The 6,663-nt window shown below is 37.9% G+C and overlaps 1 pseudogene; it reads right to left on the bottom strand.

Moving 5' to 3' along the window:
• Positions 1–2,355: 2,355 nt before the first annotated feature.
• Positions 2,356–2,844, bottom strand: LOC148007229 (glyceraldehyde-3-phosphate dehydrogenase pseudogene; annotated as a pseudogene).
• Between the last annotated feature and the right edge of the window lie 3,819 nt (positions 2,845–6,663).

Below are 6,663 nucleotides of genomic sequence, written 5' to 3'. Positions count from 1 at the left end.
AATCCACATTTCTCTTAGGTATTAGAGCTATACTGTTTTGTGAGTATAATAATAAATAAAATGTAGTTAGGATTCATGTTGATTTAGTAAAGCAGCAGCAGCAGTTTCTCTTTTTAGATCCCCAAAATCTCTACTTCTGGAAAGTTGTGTAGGTTTCCAACAAAGCTTTCCTTTCCTCCCCAAAACAGAAAATATTCCTAAATCATTTTGTTCAGCCACTTGTGATCTAAAATCAAAACAAGATACATATTCAACAAAATTTAATACGTACATGTATTCTAGAACTTGGTTTACAGATACAACCTAGGATAAAGTTATTTTCCATGAAGGAAAAATATATACCAAGATAGAATTGTATTAAACAGTTAAAGCAATTTATACAAAAAAATTAAAAAAAAAATGTTTCCAGTCTGAAGTGGTGACACAACTTTAAGCCCAGAACTAAGAAGACAAGGATGCAGATTATATGCCCAAGGACAGCCTGGTTCATACAGTGTGTTTCAGCACTGACATTTCATGGAATGTGTAATGATGGCATGTCATATAAAGTTAGGTGGTCACAATTCAGATCTTTCTGATAATGTAGTGAACATTCATCAACTGAGAGAATATTCAGCCACACAACTCCTTTTTTTATGGCACCTATAGAACAATTGCTATACATGTTTTGAAAGCTAGATTATAGGAGTTAAGAGTCTAGTTGTAACCTCATACTTGTCCCTCAGTGTATGTTCTCTAGAATACCAGTTTTGTCTGATCACTTCCCAGGACTTGCTCAGCATCTAACACCGCTAGAGTGAAGGGTCACTTTCGCAATTCTAAGCTATACCTCACAGATGCTCACTGCTCACTTAAAGCATTTTGGTGGCTTAATGATGTGAACAAGTGTTTCCAAGAAGTAGTTCATCTTCATAAGCAGACACCCTGTGTCATGACTTCATCATCCTCTAAGGTCATGAAGCCTGAAGAATTTTAAGTGTAAAATTGAGGACTTTTATCCACTTGTACTTGAGGTTTCTGCAGGGTGATAAATATGGATCTATTTCTATTCTTCCACATGCAGATATTCAGTTAGGCCAGCACCAGTTGCTGAAGGCACACTGCTTTCTTCCTGGAATTATTTTGACTTCTTTATAAAAGGCAATTGTCTGCAACTGTGCAGTATTATTTCTGGGACTTTAATTTTATTCCCCTGACCAATTTTTCTGTTCCTATACCAACACTGTACATTTTCATTACTCAAGATCTGTAGGACAGTTGAAGTCAGACTGTGAGATCTTAATGATTGTCAATAGGTGATTCAAGATTTAGCTGAATTTCTTTTACAAAAGGGGGTATCCGTGTGTTTGTGGCAAACAAAATAAGATTTGAAGCAATTTGATGAATATGTAATATCTTTTTTTGCTTATGATTTGTTTTGGATTGAGGTCTATTTTACTACCTACTGGAATGGCTCCAGAATCTTGATCCTAAGGTCCATTTATATAGATTTTTCCCACTATTTATTTTGAGATAATGTATGTCTTTGAAGTTGAGGTATATTACTTGTAGTCAGCTGAAGGACTGGTTAGATGAAGAAAAGCCTACAAAAATATCCAACACCACCTCATAAAATGTTATGGCATCGAATATGTGTGAATTACTCAAACATGATGATTGTAGTTTACAACACTTACACAGACAACAGTAATAATTTTGATACCTTTTAAAATAGCACTTAATTTTTATAACAAATTTTCAAATTGTGGAGAATTATAAGAATATGACTCATGCATTTAGTATGAAAAATAAAATTATATTTGAGATAGGATGTGAATCTAAACTGACTTTGGGAAAGGGTTGGTAAACAGGAACCAAATAATTTATGGGGCATGATAATTTTGTACAAAGTCTCACAAAAGATACCAGTAGGAAAGGCAGCATATGTTTGAGTATGTTATAGTTTATGCTCAGCTCTGGTGGATTTTTCTGAAAGTAAACATGAGTGAGCATGCCAAATAAGCTGCTTTCTGTCAATTTTTCATAATAGGCAAGATTGCATAAATCTTGAAGATTTCAACAAACGAGTAAACAAAGCATACCATATATGACTTACTTATTTTACTTTAAAAATGGATATTCATTATTGCTGTGTATACTGCATTTTTGTGGATGCTGCAAAGTTTATTGATGAAATTCAAGAGTGTAGGGATGGTTCCCTATAATCATCCTGCTATTATGGAGATCGGGGATGGAAATTTTGAGGGAGATGCTAAGTCTTGGGGATCAAGTTGGGAAAGGGAATCTTCAGCAACTGAGGGCCTCACTCTTGCTCTTAGGATCCTTACAGGGGTTGGGAAGGTTGTCCTAGGTTTCTTACTTCTTGGAGCCCAGATACTCCATGAGGTCTCTGTAGAAGCATTCATTGTCATTCCAGGTAATGAGCTTTACAGAGTTGTCATTTAGAGCACTATCAGCCTCAGTATTAAAGATAAAAGAGTAAGAGAAGCTATTGAAGCTGCAGCATGCAAACTGATCCTCTGTGTAACCCGACATGCCCTTTAATGGTCTCTCAGATGTCTGCTTCACTACCTTCTTGATATCATCATACTAGGAAGGTTTCACCAGGAGATATTGGGGATCGGATCCACAATGGATATTTTGGAATAGAAATATGAAAGGCCATCCCGGTGAGTTTCCATTTAGCTTTGGGTTGGCCTTGCCCACAGACTTGGCAGTACCAGTGGATGCAGGGTTGATATTCTGGGCTACCCCATGGACATCACACATCAGCTTTCCAGAGGGGTCATCCACAGTCTTCTGAGTGGCAGCAAAGGCATGAATTGTGGTCATGAACACTTCCATAATGCTAAAGTTGTCATGGATGCCCTTGGCCAGAGCGGCTGTTCAGTTGTTAGTGTAAGGTATTTTGCTGACAATTGTGAGTGAGTTGTCATATTTCTCTTGGTTAACACATATCAAAAACATGGGGGCATAAGCCGAAAGGGCAGAGATGATTACATTTTTGGCCCCACCCTTTATGTGGGTCCAGGCCTTTTCCATGGTAGTGAAGATGCCAGTAGATTCCATGACAAATAGCAGCAGCATCAACCTATTTGACAAAGGCAGGATCTCACTCCTGGAAGAAGGTGATAGCTTTCCTGCTAATGACAATATTTTCACTCTTAGCCTAGACTTTGACATTAAATTTGCCTTGAGTAGAGTCATACTGGAATATTCAGACAATGAAGTTGAGGTCAATGAAGGGGTCGTTTATGGCAAAAATCTTCATTTGTCAGATGCAGAGAAGGCACCCCTGGTAATCAGGCACCTAACATGGACAAATCTGTTCATTCTGAACTTCACTGTCTTTTGTACAGGACAAGACTGTCATTGCACAAGATGTGGCTGTCTCTTAACAGGGAGGTGCAGAGAGTTATCAACTGAATTCTTAGAATTTTAACAGTGTAATTCTATGGATATGGATTCTTAAATATAACTATTTAGACTAAAACTCACAAATGAAAACGAATCTTATAAGAATTTAAGGAAATAGACTTTATGTAATGCAGAAATGATAGAAAAATGGATGAAGTCAAACACATAAGATTTCTAGGTCCACTGTTCTCATAGTCAAATCACAATTTAGATGACAGACATGAAGGGTGTACATACAAATATGAAACTTTTCTCAAACTGTCAAGAATTATATCATCTTGTTAACGAGAATTGAGGATATAACTGGAAGAGAACCTTTTAAACTTAAGACTGAGGAAATTCAGAATTTTCTGAGTCTGATAATAGCAATGTGTGTCTTTATAGAAGTGTGTGTGTGTGTGTTTGTCTGTGTGTGTCTGTGTGTGTCCGTGTGCATATGTATGTGTATGTGTGTTTGTGTTTGTATGTTTGTGGGTATGTGCACATGTGTTTCCACATCTTGCACAGAGAAAGTAGTAGAGGTATCATTTGGAATGTGAATAAGCATGAAGTAATTGGGAATGAGTATATCTTATAAAGCTTGTACTATGGAAATATCAATGAAAATAACCATTTTTGTATTGAAAATTAAGCATGCATATAAGTCATAAAGGAAGAAAGAGGCTGATTGAACTGAGGAATGATTTAGTAGCAAGATGGGCAAGTGTAATTTTGATGGAGGTGCACATATTTGCAGAATATGTGCTATATTTTTGTTAGTGTGCCATAATAAAAACCAAAATAATGTGTGATATTTCCATAATAATAATTTTTATTAAACATAAAAACATGAATAATAAATCTGGACTACTGCAAATTTTATTTGAACTCTTCTTTTTCTCTTTTTCATTGGTTATTTTATTTACTTACTTTTCAAAAGTTTTCTCCCATTCAAGATCCACTTTGCCAAACTTCTAGGCCATCCCACTCACTCCTTGATTACATGAGGGTGCTCATCCAACCACTTACTCATTTCTGCCTGTCTGGACTTGCATTCCCTTAAGCATTTTTAGTAGAAGAGCATCTCTTTCTACTAATGCCAGCCATATTAGGCCGCCCTTTGTTTTATATGCAGGTTTATCCATTGGATCTTCCATGTATATTCTTTGTTTGGTGGTTAAGTTCATGCGAGCTCTAGGGTGTCTGGTTTGCTGATACTGTTATTCTTACTATGGAGTTGCAAGCCCATTTAGCTCCTTCAGTACTTCCCCTTTGTCCTCCATTGGAGTCTGCATACTCAAACTGATAGTTTCCTGCAAGAATCTGCATCTGTATTTTTCAAGCTCTGGAAGAGCTTTTCAGAGGACAGCTACATCAGGCTCCTGCCTGCAAAGACTTACTGGAAACAAAAATAGTGTCTGGTTTTGGTGGTTGTATATGAGATAATTTCCGAGGTTGTGTAGTCTATAGAAGACATTTTCTTCAGTCTCTGCTCTACTATTTATTTCTGTATTTCCTTCACACAGGAAGAATTCTGAATTCAAATTTTTTGAGAATGGTATGTGTACCCATAACTCACACTTGAAATTTCCTTCTGTATTTTTTTAACATTTCAGTGTGAATTTTTCTTTTTTGTTTTTCATCTTTATTAACATGGGTATTTCTTATTTGCATTTCAATTGTGTTCCCTTACCTGGTTTCCCGACCAACATCCCCCTAACCCATTCCCCTCCCCTTTGCTATGGGTGTTCCCCTCCACATCTTCCCCGATTACCGCCCATCCCCCAACAATCACGTTCACTGGGGGTTCAGTCTTGGCAGGACCAAGGGCTTCCCCTTCCACTGGTGCTCTTACTAGGCTATTCATTGCTACCTATGAGGTTGGAGCCCAGGGTCAGTCCATGTATAGTCTTTGGGTAGTGGCTTAGTCTCTGGAAGCTCTGGTTTGTTGGCACTGTTATTCATATGGGGTCTCAAGCCCCTTAAAGCTCTTCCAATCCTATCTCTGATTCCTTCAATGGTGGTCCCATTCTCATTTCAGTGGTTTAATGGTGGCATTCGCCTATGTATTTGCTGTATTCTGGCTGTGTCTCTCAGGAGAGATCTACATCCGGTTCCTGTCGGCCTACACTTCTTTCCTTCATTCATCTTATCTAATTGGGTGATTGTATATGTATGAGTCACATGTGGGGCAGGCTCTGGATGGGTGTTCCTTCTGCCTCTCTTCTATACTTTGCCTCCCTATTCCCTCCTAAGGGTATTCTTGTTCCCCTTTTAAAGAGGGAATGAAGTATTCACATTTTGGTCATCCTACTTGAGATACATGTGTTCTGTGCATCTAGGGTAATTTGAGCATTTGGAATAATATCCATTCATCGGTGAGTGCATGCCATTTGTGTGTGTGGGTTTTTTTTTTTTTTGTGTGTGTGTGATTTGGTTACCTCAGTCAGGATGATAGTTTTCAATTCCATCCATTTGCCTAAGAATTTCATAAAGTCATTGTTTTTGATAGCTGGGTAATATTCCATTGTGTAGATGTACCACATTTTGTGTATCCATTCCATTTTTGAAGGGCATCTGGGTTCTTTCCAGCTTCTGGCTATTATAAATAAGGCTGCTATGAACATAGTGGAGCGTATGTCTTTGTTATATGTTGGGGGCATGTTTTAGGTATATGCCCAAGAGAGGTAGAGCTGGGTCCTCTGGTAGTTCAAAATCCACTTTTCTGAGGAACCTCCAAACTGATTTCCAAAAAGGGTTGTACCACTCTGCAATGCCACCAACAATGGATGAGTGTACCGTTTTCTCCACATCCTCCTCAGCATTTTCTGTCCCCTGAGTTTTTGAACTTAGCCATTCTTACTGGTATGAGGTGAAATCTCAGGGTTGTATTGATTTGCATTTCCCTTATGACTAAAGATGTTGAACATTTCTTTAGGTGTTTCTCAGCCATTCAACATTCCTCAGCTGTGAATTCTTTGTTTAGCTCTGAACCCCATTTTTAATAGGGTTATTTGTCTCTCTGCGGTCTAACTTCTTCATTTCTTTGTATATTTTGGATATAAGGCCTCTATCTGTTGTAGGATTGGTAAAGATCTTTTCCCAATCTGTTGGTTGCCTTTTTGTCCTACCCACAGTGTCCTTTGCCTTACAGAAGCTTTGCAGTTTTATGAGATCGCATTTGTTGATTCTTGATCTTAGAGCATAAGCCATTGGCTTTTGTTCAGGAAATTTTCTCCAGTGCCCATTTGTTCGAGATGCTTCCCC

The sequence above is a fragment of the Rattus norvegicus genome, chromosome 1 (assembly GCF_021556685.1).
Source record: "Rattus norvegicus strain SHRSP/BbbUtx chromosome 1, alternate assembly SHRSP_T2T, whole genome shotgun sequence".
Lineage (NCBI taxonomy): Eukaryota > Metazoa > Chordata > Mammalia > Rodentia > Muridae > Rattus > Rattus norvegicus.
Note: the sequence above shows the minus strand (reverse complement) of the source record. Positions and strands in the feature narration are given on the sequence as shown.